The sequence below is a fragment of the Manis pentadactyla genome, chromosome 2 (assembly GCF_030020395.1).
Source record: "Manis pentadactyla isolate mManPen7 chromosome 2, mManPen7.hap1, whole genome shotgun sequence".
Taxonomy (NCBI): Eukaryota; Metazoa; Chordata; class Mammalia; order Pholidota; family Manidae; genus Manis; species Manis pentadactyla.
Genome location: NC_080020.1, coordinates 99,428,296 through 99,454,105, shown reverse-complemented (window position 1 = coordinate 99,454,105; position 25,810 = coordinate 99,428,296). Strand labels below are relative to the sequence as shown.

Sequence of the window (25,810 nt, the reverse complement as noted above, 5' to 3'; positions counted from 1 at the left end):
GTAGATTCTTATAACAAATAAAAGGATGTAATGTCAAAAGTCTTTGGATATATTAAAACAAAACTGTCAATATCTCTTTTCCCCCTTTACTAAGCAGACTCAACTTTATAATGCCAACATGACACGTAAGTATAGATTAAACTTAAATTTTATGGTAACTGGCATATAGTATTTTTCCAACCTTATTTGAAAATTCACTTAAAGGCTAATAACTAACCAGCACTTTACACTTTCAATGTACTTCGGTCAACACCTTCTTTATTTAAAATTTTTCATTGAGATACATGATGAATAATTTCAATTATAATTTTAATCAATACTAACTTAAATAATTCGGATTTTTTCATAATTATTTCCACAGCACTTGCTGTAGACTGAATGTTGTGTTCCTCCAAAACTCATATGTTGAAACCTAATTCCCAGTGTGATGGTATTTGGAGGAAGGGCCTTTGGGAGGTGACTAGGTCATGAGGACAGAGCCCTCATAAACAGGATTAGTGCCCTTATAAGGACTTTTTTTTTCAGCTCTAACTGGATCCTTATAAGTGGTTATTTCAAAGATTTTAGAATTGCACTGTCCCATGTGGTAGCTACAGCCTCATATATGTCTACTGAGCATTTCAAATGTGGCTAATCCAAATTGAAAGGTGTTAGGAGTGTGAAATACTTACTAGATTTTGAATATTTAGTATGAAAAATAATATAAAATATCCCCTTAATAATTTTTATATTAATTCTGTATTGTGAGAATAATATTTAGACATATTGGGCAAAATACAATATATCACTAAAACTAATTTCACCTTTCTTTTCACTTATTTTGAATATGTCCACTAGAATAGTTAACATTACCTATGCGGCTTATATTTAATTTCTATAGGACAGCGCTATTTAGGATCTTGGAGGAAGGCCATTTAGCTGACTGGCTCAGTCACATTCCTTTTTGTAGAAGGACTGAGAGGCATGATTTGGAAGAGGGGAGAGGAGGAGGGAAGGAAATATGATTATACTGAAGGACATGGGTCACTGAAGAGCCCAGAGAAGCCAGTATCATTTTCACTGCACCCGTCATTGTTATATAATACAAGACTCAATCACCCACCCATCAAGTATCACCTTCCTTTTGCATTGATCTAAAGGATTCTTTAGCTTATGTACCTGAGGAACTGGAGTTGCTTCCTGGTGATGTGTGTTTCTTCTTATCACTTCCAGATGACCCTCTCACCCTATGTCCTGTCCATTCCATGTAATTCCTCACCTTTGATACTGCTTCCCCCAATCCTTGATTGGATGCTTGTATGATACCAACACAATTGTGGATGAAGAAGTGGCTGATCAAGGATATTATCAACTTGGAAAAGAACTGGGGACCACATGATGAAGGAATCGTTGACTCTATCCTGGATTCAAGTGGTTTCTAAGTTATTTCTTAGGCTGTTCCTTTCAAATCAGTGGATTATTCTTCATAAGCTAATTTGAACCTTTCTAAGGATGGGCCATGTACTTAAGACCTAAGAGTTAATTTATCTTACTCAGAACTATATTCTTGCCTAAAATCCTGGAAGAACACTATTGGAAATTGAAGTTGTCTATCACTTCTGTTTTCCACTATTTATACTATACCCACTCATTTCATGAAGCAACAATGTGAATGCTCTCCCTGTAAAATACATTGAATACTTTATATATGGATATATATAACCCTTAAGACAATTTTTGTATTGCTTTTGTCTTACAACTACTCCCTTTTAACATTCATTCACTTATTCACTTATACAAACAAACATTTAGCACTTACTATGTGCCAGGGACTCATAGCTCAAAATACACCTCCTTTATAAAGGCTTCTTTGACCATTTCAACATTCATTACCCTATTTGTCACTTAATCATGACTTATGTTTGGACACCCCTTCTACTGAAATTTTGAACTGTTGTTTTTTTATTTGTTTTATAACCATGTTAGCCTTATATTCTCAACTAAACTCTCATCCCAGAAGTACGAGCTGGATGACAGGTCTTCTGTCCCTCACAGTGCCAAAACAGTGCTATGCTCATGGTTGGTAGCCAGTAATAGATACAGGTTTGTTAAATGCTAAATGTTAAATGGCCAAATGGACAAATTCCACTTTTGACTCCCTGTCAGTGGTCCTCTTCTCTCCCTCTTCCCCATCTGACAATCCCATTCTTAGTGCATACCCCCTATTTATGACTTTGCTCTATGATTTCCTTTTATTTTTTACTTTCCAGGCTACTACAAACTTTTATCTGATAAATGTTTCATCTGATAAACTCTTAAATGATATGATGGAAAGTTGGTGAGTGCATTTCCAGCAATGTGAGGTTAATCTGGAGCAATGACTTTATTCACTCATCAGTCACATGATGAATATTTAATGAGAACTAACTATGAACCAGGCAATGGTCTCTGTCCTGGGGATATGGACCAAAATAGGCATGTGGTCCCCATTCACAAGAAGCTTTGAGCTTAGGGATGATTTAGGAAGTTACCTTTTGTGGTCTCCTGGCGTCTAGAGTCCTTGGATCCTACTCTTGGCCACCAGAAGCCTGAGGAAATATCTCTGAAAGACCAACTTCTGTGAGAACACAGTAATCCTCCCCTTAGTAGGGCCGACACAAAGCTCTTCATTCTATCCCTCTACCCTGTTGAAAAACATTGCTCTTCTGCTCTCTAATGAGCGGGTCTGCGAGCCTACCTTGGACAGATGAACAATGCAAGGGGGTTTCTCACCCTGTCATCCCACTTGGGGTGGGCCCTTACTGGCTGCTGGGAATTGCTATTACCATAGAGGTCCATGGACCAGAATTTTGGCCTTCATTTTAAAATCCAAAGTAGGTGTTTTTTGTTTTTTTCTTTCTCTGAACTGCTTTTGTTTCATTTCTAGATTTCCATCTCAACTGGAAACACTGGGGATTTACCTTCAGTTGCATCTGGATTGTGGCCACTTTCTCAGCAACCCAGTGAATTTGGGAAAATACAGAAAACAAAACATAACAGAAACCCAACCCACAGTGCTTTTTAAATGTGTGTGTGGATGGTAAACTTGCTGAACATCTCAAAAGTGTTTTTTAAAAGTTCTGACTTTGGCCACATATCTGTTCCTTCTACTTTCAATTTATAAATGACTGGGAAAGCTCAAATGAAGTCCTAGGTTTACATTAAGTTACCTGTCAAAGAGGTCTGGCTCCAGCAATCCCTCTCCTCTCCTCTTCCCTTCCTGACAGACTCTGGAGTGTTTAGAAGATATTTTTCTTTGCATTAATTATTCTGGGAGGAAATCCTTCAGGAATCTAGTTGAACTTGGCTCTTCAAAGTTTCTTGTAGAATTAAAAAAAACAAAATTTGAGGTTACTAAGCAGGTTAATGGAAGAGAAGTCTGTGGCTATTTGTTTGAAAGTTGCTAATGAGGCCTCCTATTACTCTGTGGAGTTGTCAGTTTTGTGGCACAGACTGTACCCCTGACTGCCACAAAGGGGACAGGACAGGACTGAGTACATTGTTGTATCAGTGTCAGTCCCTGCCAACTGCAAGAACAACATACAACGTGGGACATTCTTGGTACACAAGAGCTCCAGTATGATTGCTGTAGACTAAAGCAGTGCTTCTTAAATTTTGGTGCACCTATCCCCTGGGGGTCATCCTACTGTGCAGATTCTGATTTAGTAGATCTGGGTGGGGCCACAGATTCTGGATTTCAGGCATGTTCCCAGATGATGCTGGTAGTTGAGTCCCTCCTTTGTGTAGCAAGGATCCAGAATATTTTTCAAATACTAAGTAAAATACACACTTATGGGCTTTTACAGAAATTCTCTACTGAACAGAAAAACTTACAAATATAAACTAAGCCCCAAAGGGATTTCCAAAAATGCATCCGAAACAGAAGCGAGCCACAGGTGGAGATCGGTTAGTGTCTGGCACCCATCACCACCTTGAATCTCTGTGGCTGCTTGTAGGGGAGAGGAGGCATGAGCCTGTACCTAGAGGTTATTTGGGCATGCAGCCCAAGCTTCCTTCAGAGCTCTGCCCCCATTCTAGTTCCATGCATTTGGGTACATTATTAAACCTCTCTAAATATTTCTCCTAATATGTACACTAGAGGTAATGATGCTACCCAGCTGAAAAAGGTTGTTGTGAGAATGGAATAGGACAACAGAAGAGTGGAGTCCTGGAGCCAGCGCCTACCAGCTCTCTGGAGCTCCCTGAAGTTGTCAGGAATTTTGTGTGGTGGTTTGGCAGCTTGAAATTGGCAATGGCCGAGTATTTACACCATGGAAACTGGAAAATGCTACTACTCAGGGCTTTTTTTCTGAGAGCGGATTTATCAGCACATCACTTCATGTAAAGTACCTGGTGCCTAGAAGAGCCCAATAAATGTGAATCACTTCTACCCTTGCTGCCTTTTCTGAATTCTGCCAGTGCTTGTGGCTTGAAATACATCATTTAGCTCTGGATGTTCTGTACCAGCTTCCTTCTCAATAAATTCTGTAATTGGTTCTTCTCAAGAGTTTGGGTCTCTTGAAGCTGGTGCTGCAAAACTGTGCCCACATTCTGCCACACTCCATGACTGGCCAGTGTCGTGGCCTTGCACCTCCCCAAGGAGACCACTGAGCATGGCTCCAGCATCTTTGGAGTTCATTGCTCTGAGGGCTTTGGTCCCCTTGGGAAAACAAAGGAGTACAAGCTGTACAATATTAGGACAAATCCCAGGGTATCTGTGTCCCTCCAAAGTTGTCCAATGGTGAGTATGTCAAAATCAGAACAGGGAGAAACAGGGTGTACATGTGCTGTACAATAGATCTGTGGCCACAGGCACAAGTTTTCACATATTTATCAAAATTATTCAAGCTGGTAGATTATTGGAAAATGACACCTGACCCAGCAAGTAGGGAGGTGATTTCCCTCTCTGGATTTCTGACAACAACTTGGTTTTGAACATAAGGTACTGTAGGAATCACACTAGGTATCTGATGTGAATGCCTTCAACTCTTCTCTCCTGTTACTTTAAATTTCTCTATTCATTCCCCAAGCCTCTCCTCAATCCTTTCTGCTGGGAAGAGAGAAGTGCCTTTTCTCTTTGAGAATGGTAGGCCACTGTTTTAGTACACTTCATTCTAGACAAAAACTTTCCCCAGAGAAGCAGTTTGCAAAACCATTAAAAGCATGGACTTTGGAGTCTGACTGGCTAGTTCAAACCCCAGTCTTGTAACTTGATGCTGTTTAAGCTATGCCTTATTTCCCTCATTTGTAAAATCAGAATAATATTAGTGCCTTCCTTATAAGGTGACTTGATTTAAATGTGTTTAACTCTCAGAGCAATACCTTACATATAGTAATTCTTATATACATTTACTATTATTTCCATCAATTATTCCATTTCTTTTGCAACTTCATCCTTTTCCCTCCTTAAGATCCTTTTCCTTAGCCTACATATATGCTCACATCTTTCAATCTTTAAAAAACAAACCGAAACAATATAAAATAAAACTGTGATGTTTCTTCAGACAGGTCTACTCTTCCTTTCCTTACATGCTGTTGGGGACAAAATTCTACAACTGCTCTTTCCTTCCTGGACACCCAATCGCTCCCTGATCTGTTGCAATTACACCTTTTTAGTTGCTCAACTTTTTAGTTGCTACAGGCACTGCTGCAGATGCTCTGATGGACACCTGTTCTGACGAAACTGTGAGGGTTCACTTCACCTATGGCCACACTCAGGTTTGTAATGGCTTGGGGGGAGTTGACTAGTAACACCTGCTATGAAAAACACAGAGGCTCACATAATATTTCCCACACTTGTCAGGGTCTATACCACTTAAGCAACCAGTATTATTCTGGACAGAGAGGCAGGGCCTTGGCAGTTTAGTTTAGACGGTGTGGTATGGTGGAAAGAATGGTGAACTTTGATGTCACAAGACCTGCCCTCAAATTCTCATTCTGCTCTACATGGGGTAGATGCTGAATCAGTACTTGTTTAATCCAAGTGAGTTATTTGCCCAGAAACTCACTGAGGGCTCTGCCCTTGCCCTTCTTATTTGTATGCTAATGTACCAGCTATCCAGGATAGGTCTGATTCTGACAGAGGCCAACTGGAGGTTGGGTGTCTGGTGCACAGGCCTCTCTGTGCAAGAGTGAATAAACCCAGGGTCTTGAGAGGATTTTCTCTCTAGAGGAAAATTAAAGCAGGGAGATGAAAGGTTGATGAAGTTGTCCACAGGATCCAGATCAGACCCCTTAAATAGAGAAATGGGGCACAGATGAAATTCTCTCCTGCTGGAAGCCAGTCTGGTATTTCTCTGGTATCATCTATAGTGTCTTTTGTCTTTTTCTAGCTCTGCCTCTAATCTCTTTTTTCCTCCCAGAAGAATCTTAACCTCTGCATTCCTCCTGCTATATTTCTTGAAAAAGTTCCTGATGTTCAGAGAATCATAAACCATATTAGAGCAAAAAGCTATCTTAACCAACCTCATTTTACAAACAGACCCAGAGAGTTGATAACTAAACCACTAATTATCAGAGAAAATAATTTTCTTTTTTGATAGGAAAAAAACCAAGGAAGTTTGGATTATTTCTTGGCTGGTTGAGGTGACTCTCCTGTTGTATGAACACAGCATCAACAATTGAATGACATCAAGGGTTTGGGGATTTCCTTTACACGCTGTCCAAAAGGATGTTTTCAAATGTGGCTGTGCCAGATAACAGCTTTGAAATGCTGAGGGATACCAGCAATCCCTTTTTTGATTTCACAATCTTCTATAAGATGCAGTTTTTTAAAAGATCTATTTTTTCCCCCAGTGAAAATGGTGTTGGAGCAAACAGATTAATATTAAGCTTACCAAGCAGAAAAATTTAATTTTAGTCAATCATCATGTGTTTTATTTGGTCTACATTGGGCTAAACAACTAGTTTGGCAGGTTTTGGGTCCCTAGTGATTTTTTTCTTTGGTATTATATAGACCCAGTCCATATATTTCTGGGTGAAAAAAATACCTGAATCTTTCTTGGGCCTAATGTGTGCTATTTGCCTGTGAGAGATTTGCTGTAGGAGTTATACATGCAGCCACATATCAGCCTTTAGGCAAGTTTAGCTTGATGGAATATTTCACCTATCTGCAGGATTTAAGATTCCAGGGCCTATTATTCTGACATTTCCCCCTGTTTCCCGGAGGGAAAGAAATTCTATTGAAATCAAATTGAGATATGGGGTTAAAAGAGATCTTAATTTGCAGCATGAGATTTTTGGCATAACTGGGTTTAAGGAGATGAAACAGTAATTTTCAAGAGCTAACTATGAATTAATCTCTGAATCTCCAACCAGACAACAAGCTTAAGCTTTCCTTCATCCAGTTAAACAAAAAAAACCGAAACTCCATGGACATAGGAATATTATTGTCATTTTATTATAATATTCTCTTTGTTATAATTCAAGATACAAACAACACACTGGGAAAGGTTTCAGCTATTTGCTGGAGACATAAGAGAAAATGATTTTCATTATCAGGCTGATAGTTTTTGATGGGAACAAAGCGTGATCTCTGAGTCCCCTTTTGGCAATGACAGACTCCACAAGAGGAAATCTAGCTGTTTAAGGGCTGTTTTGTGTAATTCTGTTTTCATGGGACAGGCTACTGTGTATTAAAGTCTCTGCCATGCACAAATGGAGATCCAAGTCAGAATTCTTAAGTTTTTCACTTAGTGAAAAACCAAATAGCTGAGTTAGAATGGTGTATCAGAGAGACATTCATTGACTGCTCATCAAGGAGTATGTATTGGACACTTGTTTGCCTGGCCTGATGTGTGATACCACTCTTCGTTACCCCAGCATGCTTCACAAATGAGCTGCCTATTCCCAGACCTACTGCATCCTTAACTGCTCAATAATCAGGAAGGAGTATTTTCTCTTTTTAAAAATCCAGTTTTCTCTGCATGGATAGGTATGAACGAAGTACACATTTTGTCTTTGGTGGCCCCTGTCCATCTTTTGACTTCTGACTTCCCATTTTCCTTTCCATCCACCTCTCGTGCTAGCTCATGAGTCTCACATGACCACCTCCCTAGACCACTTTCCAAACCAAGTCCTGAGTGCTCAGACCCTCTCTGGCGCCTTGGTCAGTTATACTTAGCCCTTCGGGCCAGCGCCTGTGGGTCTGGTGGCAGTGCTTGGCTATGCTAAGACCCAGCTCTGTGCATATAACAGAATTCTCCTCTGAAAAAAGCACAGATCCTTCAGAGCATTTCTGAGGTTTAGAGTAGAAGAGATTTTAGAGGACATCCAGTCCTTCCTGATTTTATGAGGGAGGAAAACCAAGGCCACAGAGGTGTGTTGACCCAGGCCAGGGCTGTCTCTCCTGCTCCATGCCGCCTCTTGCTTTGTGAGGGGAAATTAACATCGGCTAATTATCACAGGTGCCTTCTGGGGATGCCTTAGCCAAGGATCTGTGACTTTGAAAGCAGGGCAATATGAGGGGGCAGGAGTCATTTATTAGCCTTTTCAATACACAGATCTATCTACCACTGGGTGTGAGTCAGCCCTATAAGCCTCAATTTCCCTGTTTGGCCTCCTAGGTCTGAATATTTGCTGAAGGAGCCAGCTCGAACCCTTGCCTCCTTCCAGCCCTCTCAGCTTGCTATCCTGCCCTCAGTATTTCACGCAAAACCCCCATGGATAATGTGTGCATAATTAACAGATAACTTGTATTAAGAGTTTACTATGGGGCAGATGCTTTGCTAGGCCCTTTGTGTGTACTTTTTCACTTAACAAAAGCCCCATTCCTCACAAGAGCCTCATTTAATCCTCACATAGCTCCATTTACAGATGAGGAAATTAAGACTTGGAGAGGTTAAGTCACCTGCCCAAGGTCCAGGAGCTAGATTTTGAAGAGAGGTAGTCTAACTCTAGGCCTCTGCACTGAATCATACTATTAATGAATCAACAAAAACTTTGAGCATCGACTACACACAAGACATGCAGCCAGCTTTATGAAGGATGGGGCTTCCAGCCCAGATGAGATATCTGGACATTTACATAACACAGGTTTAGCAATACACTGTATAATAAGCATGATAAAAAACAAGTCAGTAATAGGCTAGGGTGAGACTCTTAATGTTCTAGTGTGTGTGTGTGCTAGGGGCCTCTTTGGTAGTCTGGTAAAACCTATGGACTCCTTATCAGGATAAATGTACAAAAAGCCCCATAGAATTGCAAGGTAAATTAATTACATAGTAATATAGTTTTAAAAACTTGTCTGTATTAACACATTACATAGTGAGATTTAGTGGTAGCTTTGATAACTACAATAATTTTGAATTAGGACTGAGCATAAACAGTATTTTGAGAGATCTACAAGAAATACATGATGTACAAAGAGTTGTGATTTCTGTAGGTGACAAAGTCACATTACATCTAATGCCACTGTGATTTGTGACTGATATAAATGCTACATTCATTGAGAGCTTAGTGAAAATAAAAATGTAATTTTTTCCCATTCAAGTTTTTATGGATCCCCAAATTCTATCCATAACAACTGATGGGATCTTGAACCCCATGTTAAGAACTCAGATGGTTTAAAGGAAGAAACAATTACTTGAGGTCTGCAGATCCCAGAAAGCAGTTATTATTTTTTATTCCATTTTAATTTTTAATTGTGGTAAAAAACACATTACATAAAATTTACCATCTTAACCATTTTTAAGTGTAGAGTTCAGTAGTGTTAAGTATCTACACATTATTATGCAACAGATCTTCAGAACTTTTTCATCTTGCAAAACCCAAATTATACCCACTAAACATTAACTCCCATTTCCCCTTCTCCTCAGCCCTTGGCAGCCACCATTCTACTGTTCTATGAATTCAACTACTTTAAATACCTCATCTAAGTGGAATCATGCAGCATGTGGCTTTTTGTGATGGGCTTTTATCACTTAGCATAATGTCCTCAAAGTTCATCCATGTTGTAGCATGTGACAGGATGGAACATGTATCATTAAGCCATGTTAGAGTTAGATAGAGAGATTAACGGTTTGCTAAATGATGCACAACTAATTAACCCATGCTTCAGCTGGCTCTCGTTTCTCAGTTCCACATGTGTTCCTTTACACAATATCAATTGTCTTGAAAGTAGCCTTCAACTACATGGTAATAGAAAAAGTCTCTTTTAAAATAATCAGGTCATAAGACTACATAAAGATCATCATTTTGAGGACTGGTGACACAGAGGAGAAGAGCAGTGGGCACTGAGGGCCAGAGCTGCAGGAAACCAAGTGGATGTTGGCCCAAAGTGCTTCTCTTATCTACGGTGTCGACAATGTCTCATTCCCACAGAGTGTAACTGTATGTATTCTCAATGGGTTATGCATTCCCATGTAATAGTTTTTTCATTGCTCCATAATAGACAGATTTTCTCACTGCTCACTAAAGAGACACATTCTTGCAATGTTATGACATCTATTGGGACTAAATTCCCACATCTCAGAGAGGTTGTTTTGAAAGATTGTGCAGCCTCATTTCTCCAATGTTTCTTCATGAAAAAGCAATTGTAAAACCACAGTTTTGAATACCAAGAACTGAATTTGGTTAGACTTCAATAACTGTGAGGAGTCATGTTTAATTCCAACAGTGAGGTAACAGCTAAGCTTTTCACTTTTTGTACTAGGCTGGCAAGAGTAACCTATGCAACTACAGTGGGGAATTAAAGTTCATTTCACTGCAAGATGAAAAAAAATCTTTAACAGAAACCTCACTCTTAGAATTAAACCAGGTTGTTTTTAATTACTGACACTTATTCTAATTCACTTTCTGGTGTTCAGAACTGTGGTTTGCCATTGCTTTTTCAAAGAAAAACATCAGAGTTTCTGGACTATAAGCAACATATGGTAACAAAATATGGTTTTAATTTGCATTTCCCTCATGAGTAATGATGTTGAGCACCTTTTCATTTGCTTATTGACCATTTTGATGATCTTCTTTTGCAAAGTGCATGAACTAGATTTGTGCCCAATTTTTCAAAATTGTGTTGTCTATCTTTTTCTTACTGACTTACAGAATTTAAAAAAGGATTCTAGGTATAAATCCTTTGTTAGGGGTGTGTGTGTGTGTGTGCACGCATGTGCACCAGTCTAAGATTACTTTCTCCATTCTCTTAAATAGTGTCATTTGTTAAGTAGAATTTCTTAACTTAATTAAAGCCAATTTATCAATATTTCCTTGTGTCCTATTTAAGAAACTGTGGCCTATCTTGAGTCCTGAAGATATTTCTGTGTTTTCTTCTAGAAGTTTCATTGTTCTACTTTTCACCTTTAGGAATATGATCCATCCTATATTAATTTTTGTGCATGGTGGAGGTATGGATCATTTGAGCCAGACCACTTGTTGAAAAGACCATCCTTTTTGCACTGAATTGCTGTGGTGTCTTTGTCATAAGTCAACTGATTGATCATATAGGTGTGGATCTATTTCTAAACTCTATTCTTTTTCATTATCTATTGCCTATTCTTACACCAATACTAGGCTGTTTTAGTTGCCCTAGCTTTTTTGTTGTTGTTAAAGTTCCCTGAAAACTTTTTTTGTAACCAAAAAGTTACATAACAGTGCTGTAATGAATTCAGCAAATCTTTCTGCTAACATTTTAAAACTGATACCAGCTTGGGCAGGCAATTAAAAAATGTCAAATGTGAAAAGTTCACAGTACAGTTTTACTCCAAATTTGATATCTGTTTTTGTTTTTCTCTTTCAAGAATGCCTTAGTTATTCTTAGGTTTTTTCATATTTTCATATGATTTACAAATAGCTAGTCAATTTCCACCAAGAAAAAAGTTGCTCGGATTTTTATTGGAATTGAATTGAATCTATACATGAATTTGGAGAGAACTGATATCTTAACATGTTACATCTTTAAATTCCATGTTCATAAAATATCCCTTCATTTATTTAGATCTTCTATTACTTCTCTCAGCATTTTTTCTGTAGTTTTAAGTGCATATGTCTTATACATCTTTCATCAGATTAATTTTATTCAAAGCAATCCCTATCAAGATACCAAAGATATTTTTCAATGAACTAGAGTACATAATCCTAACATTCATATGGAACCACAAAAGACCCCAGATAGCCAAAGCAATACTGAGAAAGAACAAAGTTGGGAGTATCATGCTCCCTGACTTCAAGGTATACTACAAAGCTACAGTAATCAAAACAGTATGGTATTGGCACAAGAACAGACCCATAGATCAATGAACAGAATAGAGATCCTAGATATAAACCCACACATATATGGTCAATTAATACATGATAAAGAAGCCATGAATATACAATGGGGAAAAGACAGTCTCTTCAATAACCGGTGTTGGGAAAACTGGAGAGCTACGGGCAAGAGAATGAAACTGGATTACTGCCTAACCCCATAAACAAAAGTAAACTTAAAATGGATCAAAGACCTAGATGTAAGACATGAAACCATAAAACTCTCCAAAGAAAACATAGGCAAAAATCTGTGGTATGTAAGTATGAGCAATTTTTTTCTGGACACATTCCCTGGGGCAAGAGAGAATAAAAATGAACAAGTGGGAACTACATCAAACTAAAAATCTTCTATACAGCAAAGGACAATACAACAGAACAAAAAGGCACCCTGCAGTTTGGGAGAGTGTATTTGTAAATGATTTATCCAATAAGGGGTTAATATCTAAAATATATAAAGAACTTATACAACTCACACCAAAACAACAAATAAACCAGTTAAAAAATAGGCAGAGGACATGAATGGACATTTGTCCAAAGAAGGAATACAAATGGCCAACAGGCACATGAAAAGATGCTCCACATCACTAATCATCAAGCAAATGCATATCAAGACCACAGTGAAATATCATGTCACACTAGGTAGAATGACTACTATTGAAAAGACAAGAAATAACAAGTGTTGGTGAGGATGTAGAGAAAAGGGAACCCTTGTGCACTGTTGGTGAGAATGTAAATTGGTGCAGCTACTATGGAAAATAGTATGGAGATTCTTCAAAAAACTGAAAATAGAAATACCACTCAACCCAGCAATTACACTTCTAGGAATTTAACTGAAGAAAACAAAATCCCTGATTTGAAAAGATACATGCACCCTTATGTTTAGTGCAGCATTATTACAATATCCAAGATATGGAAGCAACCAAAGTATCTATCAATAGATGAATGGATAAAGAAGAGGTGGTACATATACTCCATGGAATATTATTCATCCATAAAAAAGAAAGAAATCCTGACATTTACAACAACAGGGATGGATCTAGAAGGTATTATGCTAAGTGAAATGAGCTAAGTGGAGAGAGACAAATACCATATGATTTCACTTATTTGTGGAATCTAAAAACAAAACAAAACAAAATGAGCAAAACAGCAGTTGACTCATAGATACTGAGAAGTGACTGGTGGTTACCATGGGGGAGGGGTTGGGATGGCTGGGTTGGAGGGTAAGGGGTATATAGTGGAACAAAAATCTCAATCATAATATAAATTGGTCACAGGGATGGTAGGACAGCATGGAGAATATAAATAGTTCTGTAATATCTTTCTATGTCGACAGATAGTAAATGCACTAGTTGGGGTGAGGATTTAATAATGTGGGTAACTGTTGAACCTCTGTGTTGTATACATGAAACCAATATAATATTGCATATCAATTATTCTTCAATTTAAAAAAGATTGATTTTACGTAACTGATGCTTTTGGTGCTTTTAAATTTTCCTAATTGTTTGCTTTTTTAAAAGATAGATTTATTTCTCTGTTGAAGTTCTCCAAGTTTTCTTCTATTTGACTATCATCTCCTATATTTTCTTGAACATATTAGTCATGGTTATTTTAAACTCCTGTCAGTTAATGTCAATATTTGAATTACCTATAAAACTCTTTCTATTACACATATTTTTCACTTTTATATTTTAGTAATTTGGTTTTTTAATTTTTTTATTATAATTTTACATGCATCATGATTTTTGGATAAATGCCAGATGTCATAAAGGAAAAATTATAGAGACTTTAGATGATGTTATCTTCTCCCAAGGTTAAGTTTTCTTCTGGCAGACAGATAATCAAGATCATGTGAAAACTTGATTTTACACTTTTTTTTGGTCTAGTTTATTTTGTTTTTTCCCTGTTCTTATGGATTGGTCCTTATTCCTAGGGCAGGGCTCTTACTCTAAGGGCATGGCCCTTCTGAGGTGTCAACTCAAAGCCTGGTATGTTTACCAAGCTATCTCCACCTTAAATAGGCTTTAAATATGACTTCTGCCTCCCTAGTAATACTAAGGTCTCTGTTCAGCTCTGTAGCTACCCAGATGCTTTCTGTTTTTATTTTATTTTTTTGTTTTGTTTCATCCTGTGCATGCTCAGCTCAGGAATCCAGCTTAGGGAAATGTGTATGCAAAATTTTAGCCTTCTTCTCTCTTCTCCCTTCTCCAGGATTTTGCACCCCAAGAAGAAACTCTAAATTACTCTGAACTCTGACTTCTGCCTCTTCAGTCCAATATTACTATTCTTTTATATATTCCTCATTCTGCAGTTTGTAAATATCTTCAGGAAAATATCCAAGATGAATATGGAACTCATGTCATGGTCTTTCCTTCAAGTGTTGTCTGTGTTTGTTTTCTCCAGTGCCTTCGGACAATAGCTTTATGTATTTTGTCCAACACTGACAGTCATTCTGGAGTCAGAGTCAGTGTTATGCTGGCTTTTGCATCATGGTTGATCCATCAGAACTATTTTTTCAGGAAAATAATACAAAACTTTCCCTAAATCACCTTCTCAGATGGCATCAAGTCATCCAAAATCTGAGGTCAAGGTGAGATGTAGGGGGAAATAAGAAAAGACCAACTATTATTCATTCAGGATGAACGATGCTGGAAGGTGAAGCTTGAGCAATGCACAAATGACTTTCTAACCTTTGAAGACATTATGAAAATTATATTTAAAGGAATAACCCTGATAACTGAATCAATCAAATTCATGCTGCTTCATGGTTGTTTTCAAAGGAAAAAAGAGGACACCACATATGGCTCATAATTGTCTTCTGAAAATTATTTAAAAAATAAAGTTGTCAGAATTTTCATTGGACATACCCACAGTGCTCAACATTGGTCAAAAGGAAAAGCATTTGTACCTGCAATTGTCCTAGAACTTTAATTTAAAACAGTCCACCCCTATGAAATCAGAGGTATGGCAAGAAAGTTTATATAGGCAACATAGGGAGAGTGAAGTGGAGAGGCAGAGCAGATAAAATATTCTTAAAGAGGTGGGTTTCTCAGATCTAGAAGAGCATTGATATAGGGAATAAATGGGAATGGCTACAAGACTCATCCAGGGATGATCCAATCCACAGTCCTGTCTCCCCCTTTTCTACACAGTGACTCTCCAAAGGCGCTCAGGGTCTGGTGCTGCCCAGGGTTCCTCCTCCTGTGCTCCCAGGCCTGTCTCAGGGCCCAGGCTAGGGGTAGGGATGAGGTGCATCTGCTGTTTGCTGCATGTGTGAACTTCACCAAGTTACTTAATCAGTCCGTTAAGAAGCTTGTGATTGCAAGTAATAGAAAACTGAGCCTTAAAGGCTTAAATAGAAGAATAATTTATTATCTCATATATTAAGAAGTCTATGATAGAACTTCTTTAGGGTTGGTTGATTCAATGGTTTGATAACATCATGAAGAACCCAGGTTCTCTCCATCTTCCTACTCTGCCATCTTACATATCTGTATCGGCTTTAGCCACTTTTCTTGATTCCTGAGTCACATCTAGACTCAACATCTGTTGAAAGAAACAGAAATTCTTTTTATGTCTCTCTTTTTGCTAGCTGGCAATCCTTTCCCAGAAGTCCCCCAACAGACCTCATCTTGTGAAATATTGAACATAATTAGGTCACTTGTTCCCACCTAAGCCAATCCCCAGCAAGGAGAGTGGGGTTCATGTGACTGGCCTCCTGCATCTGCACATAAGCCAGAGACACCTGGGGAGAGATGGAAGTCTGAATAAGACTGAAAAATTTACTGAGCCTCATTTTCTTTATCTGTAACATGGGGGAATAATAGAATCTGGCTTACAGGACTGTGATAAGGATTAAATGCAATGATCCATGGATTTTTTCTCCAAGACTTAAGAAAAAAAATCTCTGAGTATCTCATAGACACATACTAACAGACAGCAAATCCTACCACTGTATACAGCTAAATGGGTAGAATAATCTCTTCCTCAATATAAATACTATTCTGTTGAGCATACCTCATAGTACCAGTTAGGTTTTAACTTGGTGTCTATAGTACAATGAGTGCTTCACATATATTTTTTCTAGTCCAACCAACAAAAATGTATTCATGCACTGTCTTCATTCAGTCAGTCAACATGTATTTGATTGCCAGTAATCTCATTTTACAGACAATGAAACTGAGGTTTAGAGAGGTGGAATAACATGTTTAAAGGGACACAGTAAGTGGCCAAGTCAGTCAGATATATGTTAGGTCTGTCTCACGCCACTGCTTGCAAATCCTCTATGACTTCCTTTCCTGAAAGCTTCCTCGGTGTTCCATTTCACCAACCTTCACCTATCGAAAAGGGGTGTCTGGGAGCGGTTGTAGGGTGTCAGCTCACACTGAGGTCTGAAGGAGAGAACAGAGGCTAGTTAGATGGCCCACACTGGTCATCATGCTTCCCTGAGACTCTGGGTTAGTTCTGCTTGGCGCCAGCAGGTGGCAGGTTGGCACCAGTCAGCCCTGACATCCTCATAAAGAAGCACTGAAGTGGTGAGTACGATTTTCTTTGTAAACGGCAGGAATCAGACTCAACACTTTTTGGTCCCGCTCTATAGGAAGGGCAGCTGCAGCTACTCTCATGCATGAAGTCATAGACGAAATACACTGCATTTGAATTAACCTTTTTACTTTTGAAAAGTGCTGTCTTGTAGTTTATCCACCCCAATTACAAATTGAGACACTTGGGACAGGTATCGTGACCTATCACTATCAATTAGGTTGGTTTATTCACATAAATGCTGGGAGCTGCCTGAGCAGAGGGTATGTTACTCACCTCTGGGCACCTAACCCGACACTGGGCCTGGAGTGTTGTGGCTGCTCTGCCAGTATTTGTGGAGTGCACTTGTGAATGGTTTGGGACAAGACCATCTGGGTTCGAGGTCTGTCTCCGTCATTTCCATTTCCTATTGGAAGACTCCACACAAGTCATTTGCTCTCTGGGCCTCAGTTTCCTCACAGGTATCCAATGAGGAGGAGGAGGGAGGAGGAGGATTTCCAAGCTCATTTGTGAGAATGAGAGACTTGATAAAATACCTGTCAGAGATAGTTCCTATTTTGAGGTGACTAGGCTAAAGTTAAAAAACGTATTAGTGGTTAATAATTCCTCCTAAGGATTAAGAAATAAAGTGCCTGGTGCCAGAATTTAGCCAGACCGCACCCCTGCGGACATCTCATCTCTGGGCGTCATTTCCTGCGCACAGCTCAAGTCCTTACCTTCATCACCTCACATGGAGAATCATCAGTCAGCTGCTGACTGTCCATCTTGGCTCCAGTTCTACCTTCTCAACCCCAGTTTCTAAAGGTGTCATTCAAGGAGGTCCTTCCATAACCTGGCTTCAATCCACCTTTCCCACCTGCCCACCTGCCCCAGACCCCCACCTTCCATGCACTCACAGCCCCGCAAGGAGCCTCTGCAGCAGGCAGCAGGTTTACTATTGGAACCCCCGCGTGCCTGTGCATCTTCACTCCCCTGCCTGTGTGGGCTCTGCCTCCCCTTCTCCTTCTCTTTATCCCTTGAACCAACTCACTCTTGGCAATCCCTCCATGAAGAAGGCCTCCTCAGCCCACACTGAGCTCCCACCTTTGAACTCACGTTGCTCTTATGAGGCAGCGTAGTATATAGAGCACCAGGCGATCTTTACTGTCAGACAGCTTGGAAACAAATCCTGGCAGATTATTTAAACTTTGTGTGCCTCAGCTTCCTTTCTTTTAAAATGAGAATAATAATAGTGCCAACCTCATAAAATTGGTAGATTTAATGAGACAGTGTATATAAAGCGGTTAGCACGTGGCTAGAGGAGAGAAGGCACTCCATGGACAGTAGCTGTTATTACCATTATTACCATTTAATAGCTTGCTTGATACATCTTTTGTGCTTTTCTGGATTATGCCTCCTCTTCCTAGGACGACAATCAGTGTCCTGTACTCAGGGACCATATTCCATGCTTCTCTGTGGCCCTGGGGTTGCCTTGTGTGCCCCCCTGAGCATTGACAGGGGCACCATAACTTTATTGCTCTATCAGCCCTGCCTAGCAGTAACAAGCAAGACCCATTCTCAAGTTAATCTGTAGCAAAGCCACATAAACACTGGTTGAAGATGCCATTGTCACATGCCAGGAATCTTTACAAAGTTTTCTGATCATTTGATACTGGCCATTCAAAATTCACAGAAGAATGAATTACTGTGTGACAGTAATACAGATTTTATTGACAAAAAAGATCAGTTTCTATGCAACTTGAAGATTATCCATAGGATTGGGAACACAGGAGACAAATGTAACAAGTGATAAAATAATACTGATGACTAGGACATTTATAAATTTCATCAACCAAGAGAGCAAAATGTGCATTGGTTGGGCCCTGATCTCCTGATCCCCCAGCTCTGGGGTTGTGTGATGCCAGTGACGAATAATGGCCTAGGTCCAGGATTCTGCTGTTACTCTCCTTTAGTTTTCACGATTCTCCAAAGAAGCACTAAACTGCTTTCTCTCTCTTTGCCAGGGGTGAATGTGGTTGCAAAGCTCTTCTCAGCCTCAAATAAAGAGTACTGTACCTGTGGTGCCTGGGGATTTAGCTCTATTTCTCAAGGCTTTTGTATGTGTGCTGGGAAACCCTAGGGTGAAATGTCATTTCCCTAGAGAGCTAGGAGATCTTTTATCACGACAAGTAACTATTCTCACACTCAGTTTGAGCTTTAACCTGGGGTCCCTCTGCTGGCCATGAGAAACAAGAGCAGAAAGTAGTTATTGAGGATAAGAAACCCTGAATTTTGTCTTTGAAAGTAATACGGAGAGAGACAAGAATATTCCTGTTAGAAGGGGGAGTCATACTTGGGTTATGGTAGAACATGGTGAGAGAAGACTAAGCTGGCAATGGAGATACAGATCTCCTTCCATAAAGAGGATTAAATGTTGGATTCAGGTCTCAATACCAAACTCAAAATTAATTTAGCGCAGAGCACTGAAAACCTCCTTTGGGGAATACCTGCAATGCACAAGGGTGGATTTGTTTTCAGCACCAGATTGGGAATTGCTGGAGATTGCCAAATCCATTAGAGCAGACCCCTGGGAGACATGCTCCTCATCCACAAGCACTCTGCCTTCCCCAGCAGGCTTTAGTCCAGTCTAATCCATGAGTCAGATTACCAAGGTGCTGTGGTGGGAGATGCCACAGAAATACAACAATGAATGATGGAATCAGACTCTCAGGCATGCTCAATACACAGAGCACCCTGACTGTAGACAAGGCTTTGTGGTCCACTGGCCCAGTCTTATTAACTGCCCTGGCTCCCTACAGAGATTCAGGGCCTGGCTTGTGACCGCTTTGTTGCTGTGACTGATGCTTTTGCTCTACCACAGGGACCACAAGAAAACATGGGCTCAGGTGCTGACCCAGAATAGGTAGCTGAAGAGCTTCTTATAAATAAAGATGTTTGTCACCCAAAGGAACAGAACAAGAGAAACCAAAGCCAACTACTCAGGTAACAACCTCCAGCCTTCTCTTGGCTCATTTTTCAATCAAATGAAATGAAATCCATAGGCAATATGACAGTGGAAATATCTACCACTCCAGAGGATAAATAGATGAAGAGTTGAAACATGTAAAGAATATGAATGAAAAATAGATGGCACTAGGTAGAAAATTCTGATAATGCAGCAGAGAAGAAACTAGTAAGACAGCCCTTGAGGACTCCTGTGCAGTTAGGGAAAAGGCAGTGCTCTGAAGGAGCCTTGGCCACCCCCAAGATGCAATACATCCCAGCAGCCAGTGGGTGTCAGAGGTGCTCCAGGCTGCATCTACTGCTTTGCACCTTCAACACCAAGCCCTACAAATGCTGCTAAGGAGAACCCAGCTGGAACGCCCTTGGAGTTTGAACTTTTCTCCAGGAAGAGCAGAACCATGAAAACATAAGAGGTGGCTGATGTCAGATGCTTTACTAGAAAGGTTGGTTTTGACTTCAAAATAATTTGCTTATTTTTTTCTCGTACTTGTTCTCTTGCCATCCCACTTGCTTCCAGCAGAATCTCTCTGTTGGTTGTGGATACAGGGCAGTCATCTATCTCAGAGTCAAGCATATGAACTCTGAAGCAAGGCCTCTTGTCTAGTTAGCAGGAGTACAGAACGTTCTTTTTAAGTCAGTGGCTGTTTGAAGTAAATGCTCAAGTGGGTGGGTGGTTCTGATTGGTTTATAGGACACAGGTATTCAGGCTGGAGAAGCTCATACAAGCTCACGAGAGCCAATTTTCTATATGTCTTCCTATCATCTACTTAAGGATGTTGTATGGGTAGTTTGACACTGGTCATCACTGGAATATTTACACCACAGAAATGAACAAATGCTATAAATTAGGGCTCTTTCTCCTAGAAAGTGGACTTGGTTAAACACATAAGCACACCAATGATTCCAGGGTAATTTTAAGAGTAAATCATTCAGCACCATCACACTCAGGCCAGAATGCAGCTAATAAAGTGAAAAAGGAATAATACCTGATTAATCAAGAAGATATTCCAGTATGAACCATTCCAGAAACTACAGACAACAATTCCATAAAGATGTCTTTCCTATCAAAGGCCAGCAAGAAATTAAATAACATTTTCCTACATAATTTGTAACTGTTGAATTGCAAAGCTAAGTGGCCCATGAAGCCATGTACCCTTTCTGCCATTCTAACGTTGGGCCTTGAGAAAAATGTGAGCCTCCTTAGATAGTCATTATGTCTTTTATTGTTTCTACAAAGTGAAAGTCTGGAAGAAATAGTGGCTACCATTCTCTTCCATGGTACATTAGCAGTCATTGAATGTCCTATGTATTTGCTGTACAATTAATGGATTTAAACCCATAAAGTAATTAGCTTTTTTTTTAGAGAAAACACTCTTGCACAGCCACGGGTTAACTTTCCCCCTGGCCAATCAATCAAAATTGCTGGAAGAAATATATTCAAAGTGTCTGCTGTACCATAATGTTTGCAGCATTTTCTACAAACGAAATGTGTTCAGGCTATTAATTCACAGTCTGTATTTTTATCATCGTGATAAAATGTTTTAAGTAAGAATATAGGCCTGGTGGGGTTCTGGCAACTCAAGGGAAATGGCCAGATAGGGGAGGCAGCTCACCGGGCTTGGGAAATAGATTAAAAGCAGGGGACAAGGAGGACTGAGGAAACATGTCAATATAATGAGGTGATGACAGACAAGTTTCTCACTAAGAGAAGGGAGTAAGGAATATAGGAAGAGAAAAAGGTGAAATGAAACATGTGGTACAGGATTAGAGTTAGAAGTTTTGGAGAAAACTTAAGAGTTTTCAATATGTAGAGTTAGATATAGAATGTATGTTGATATACATTTCTGTTTATGTATGCAAACACATCTATACCTTCATTGTATGCACATGCATGCACATACATAAATACAAATATTTTCTAGCTTTATTGCTTAGAGAGCTTGGAAGTAATGAAACTCAATAATGATGAATCTACGTAGAGCTCAGATCTTGGTTTCTAAACACCATTCTCTACTAAAAGGAAACATGGCTCTTTGGAGAAACAGTTGATTCTAGGGCTGGAATAGGAAACATGACAAATTTAGAACATCTCATTACTCCAGAATATAAGCAAGTAATTGAAGAGCAATGAATATATGTCCAAAGGACACAGAAGGCAGCTCAAAGGGGTGCTGACTGCCCAATCTGGGATGATTTGAATATAAATGAAATCACAGTTTTCAGATTACATCTCATTGACTAAAATAGGCATTTGTTAGTTTATCCTGATATAAATAAATGAGCACATAATGGAAAAATGACACTCTTCCCTATAGTATATACAAGCTAGTAAATATTGAAGAAATTATGGAACTTTAAAAGCAAAATTCGACACCCATAGTGATAATTATTTTATGCAAAAGTATCAATAGATACTAAAACTAGTGGGTGAAACTTGGGTGAAAGAAAGGGATATTTACATAGTCCCAAAATATCCCCTAAAACCCTTATTAATTACAAAGGAAAGAAGTAATTCTATAGTACAGAACCCTGGTAGATACTATCCTACACCAGAGACTAAAGTACTCATCACCATGATAGGCTAAACCAAGATCATGTATCACAACCATGGGACACAATGAGAAAACCACAGCATCACATTTGTGATATTCCTGCCCCCAAATGCATAATCTCACTTGAATCTGGTCAGGAGGAAGCAGCAAACAAATCCACATCCAGGTATTCATTTGAAACAAATTCCTAGTGTATGTATATGCATAATGTGTATGTACACACACACACACACACACATATCTTTTTGGTTCTGTTTTTCTGGAGAACCCTGGCTGTTATGGATTTAGAAGCTTTTAAGCATTCAAATCTTTGCTCAGATGTCACATTCTCAGAGAGTCCTATTTTGATCCTCTATTAAAAATGAAAATTAATTCTCTATTCCATATCCCTTATCCCTTGACCTCTCATAGCAATGTCACTTTTCATATTCTGTTACTCTTTATTGCGTTTATTTTCTATCTCCCTCCTCCAGTATATAAATTTCATAATGGCAGGTGTTGTAGGATAAGTTCCTGGGAAAAAACTCTGAGATGGAGACTTGTATGCAGGAGGCTTATGGGGTGGCGGGTATGGGGTGCGTGTTCCTTTCAGTAACAGCAGCCATAAGGCATTGAGGAGGCAGGACTGGGAAGAGTGGAGTTGCAGTTGCAACAGAGGTCTCAGCTGATCCCAGAGGGGAGCTCTGAAGCTGGGGTAGTGCCTCAGGGGTGTCCCAAATTGAGACAAAGTGGGCTGGGCCTTCGTACCCTAAGAGCAACCAGTCAGAATGCACACTGCCCGAGGCAGGGAATTACCATGGGCGACCCAGCTCTCTTTGGCCAGGTCAATTCCTGGGAGGACTCAGCCATGGGTCATTAGCCAGCAACACTCCTGGAAGCAAGGGAATGAGCAGCATGGTCCTGAATGGGGGCTCTGGGCGGTGCACCCCAACAGCGGCCACTAGAGCCAGATCTTTGTCTATTGCTCTATCCTCAGTTCCCAGAACAGGGCCAGAATTGTTGACTTGATGGGTAGATGAATGAATGAATGAATGAATTCCTTTCCATAAAGGTAAGCATGCATAGACAGGATGTGGCCACCATTCCTAGTTGACAAACACAATGACAAGAGTGTGAAAATAGAAAACAGGCCAATGTGATCACAGAAGCTTGTGAGGCAGTTCAGCATCACAAAACCAAAAAGAAGCAAATAGGAGAAGAGAGGTACAGGGCTGCTGGAAGGAGTGGCAAAATTGGATACGGCATCAAATAAATTTATGTTGCAGGGAGTCTCCAAGTCCCTCATGTAGACCGTCAGCAGTCCGCTGGAGGACCAGGGTGGGCTGTTACAGGCCGGAGGAGCCCAGGGTGAAAGAAAGCATCCTGCTAACACAAGGAACAACTGGCTCCCGTGACAGAACTTTTAACAAGCCTTTTCTCATATCTGTTGACTTAACGCAGGCCAGGGAATTCTTTGAAAGGCAACATGGCTATAAATCAGCAAGACCCATAATGTGCATTCCAGGGTCTTGGAGGAAAAGGCTGCACACAAAGGCACCTCTTCTAAGTCTTCAGGAATGCCTTGGTGAGTGGCCCTGGAGTTCTTGGGGTTAGACTCTGGGGCTGGGAATGGAAAACATCCAGAAGGGGAAGCAGGGAAGTGTCAGCAAGAGCAACAGGGCATGTTTCTAATAAAACACTGGGAACTGGACCCAGAATGGTGCTTGATGGATAATCAGCACTCAAAGAGTATCTGTTGAATGATTGATAATAGTCAGGCACCTTGGTTTAGCCCCTAGTTCTGCCACTCACTGTGTGTATGACCTTAAGAAAGTCCCTTTATCTCTCTGAACGGTGGCCACCCAATGTGTAAGATGTTGGGTTGGAACACAAATGTAATCTTTGGGAGTGAATGACTCATGAGTTCCTGAGTCCTAAGAAGCATTCAAAGAGGTACCTGAATTGTGAAATGGAGAGAAATACATGGCAGAGAGAACACTGCAGCTTCCTGAGCTAACAGGGACACCTGAGATGGTCAGAATCTGCTAAGAGAAGTTATCAGTCCCTGCCACTGCTGCCCCTCTCCCCCACCCCACCCTACTGGGATTTTCTAGGGTAGTAGGAAGCTGTTGTGTCTACCACTCCAGGGGAAATGTTTCTTCCACAGCTACCTAAAACATAACAGGTCCTTTTATGGGGCAGCCTGATGCCAAGCTGCGGGGAAAAGGCAAATGCCATGTGATGCCCTTTGCAAGGTCCATTCTGTCTGAGGCGGACCATCTCCTAAAGGCTCCGAGGCCAGCAGAATCAGTTTTAGTCAATTGCCTGTTCACTTCTATCCATGGGCTGATGTGGTAGAAAGGACGAGAGTTTCCCACATAGAGTATGAGTTCAAATTCCAGCTTCTCTGACACTTGCAATCTTGGCAATTGATTTTATTTCTCTGGGCCTGCAAAATGGGAGCGATCACACCAACATCACAGGTATAATCAAATGGTAGAAGATGTAGGCAACCAGCACATGTTTGCTTCCGTTCCTACCACTTCCTTCCTCCTTCCTTCTCTCCCTCCCTTCTGTGCAAGTCCGCCCAGCTGATTGGAGTGGACTGTAAGCAAGGCCAGCAGTTTGATGCCCATATAAGACCAGAGTCCTGCTCCTTGTCCTGCCATGTCAGGCTTGAACAGTCAACTGGCAAACTGTGGGCTCACAACTCCTCTTCACGGAGCAAAGGCAGTTTGCCACTGACCAGTTTCACTGTGGACAAATACTATTTACTCAGCAAGGATGCCAAGCATTTTTAATCCCTGACTCATCAGGAAGAGGAATTTGGCAAAAGGGTTATGGGGGTGGGGGATGAATGAGACGAAACTGAGTGAGACAAAAATGTAATTATGAGGGTCAGAATCTGCCATTCTGAGGCACAGAGGAAGAGGGGAGGAGATAGTTCTTTCCCTTAGAAGAGTTGACATGATGACCCCAATTCTCCCTTTGTAAAACTGAAAAAGAGAGGGGCTAGTAGATGTACGGGGTTTTCCTTCTCTTCCACAGAGTTGCACCTTGTGCTGAACAAGAGGTTCCAAATCCATGGGCTGGGGTCCCTGCAGAGTGCTGGCATCATAGAAAAGGACCCCCAGAATCTACATTTGCACAAAACAATATTTGTGTGCTGTGCAACTATAAGCGCAAGTGCTCTCATGGAGGAGCCATGTCATTTTGACTTATATCTAGATCCTTATACTCCAAGCACTTGGAATTTAGACTTGCATTACACCCAGGCCTGAGAGTTGGAGTCCCCCTTCTCTGAATACTCTTTTCTTCCCCATCTCTCCCCATACTTGGGGTCAGCCCAGCCATGGGGATATGCCTCACAGCAGCTCTTTCCTCTTTGCCTGGATGAACCTTTGTGAGCTGAGTCGGAGGGGGTACTTGGCTCCTCCTGTGTGCAGAGGGGTGGTGGCAGCCCATTTGCTTTCTCTGCTTTG

At 40.3% G+C, this 25,810-nt stretch overlaps 1 protein-coding gene and 1 long non-coding RNA gene across 2 annotated transcripts in view; one reads left to right on the top strand and one right to left on the bottom strand.

Moving 5' to 3' along the window:
- The window catches only part of LOC130681703 (uncharacterized), a 91,716-nt gene extending 86,878 nt beyond the window's left edge, over positions 1-4,838 (top strand). The window contains exon 3 of the long non-coding RNA XR_008994964.1: positions 2,906-4,838. This is a non-coding gene — a long non-coding RNA (uncharacterized LOC130681703). The remainder of the gene's footprint in view (positions 1-2,905) is intronic.
- ANKRD55 (ankyrin repeat domain 55) overlaps positions 1-25,810 on the bottom strand; it is a 280,917-nt gene that overhangs the window by 119,808 nt on the left and 135,299 nt on the right. The gene's annotated exons all lie outside the window — the stretch shown is intronic.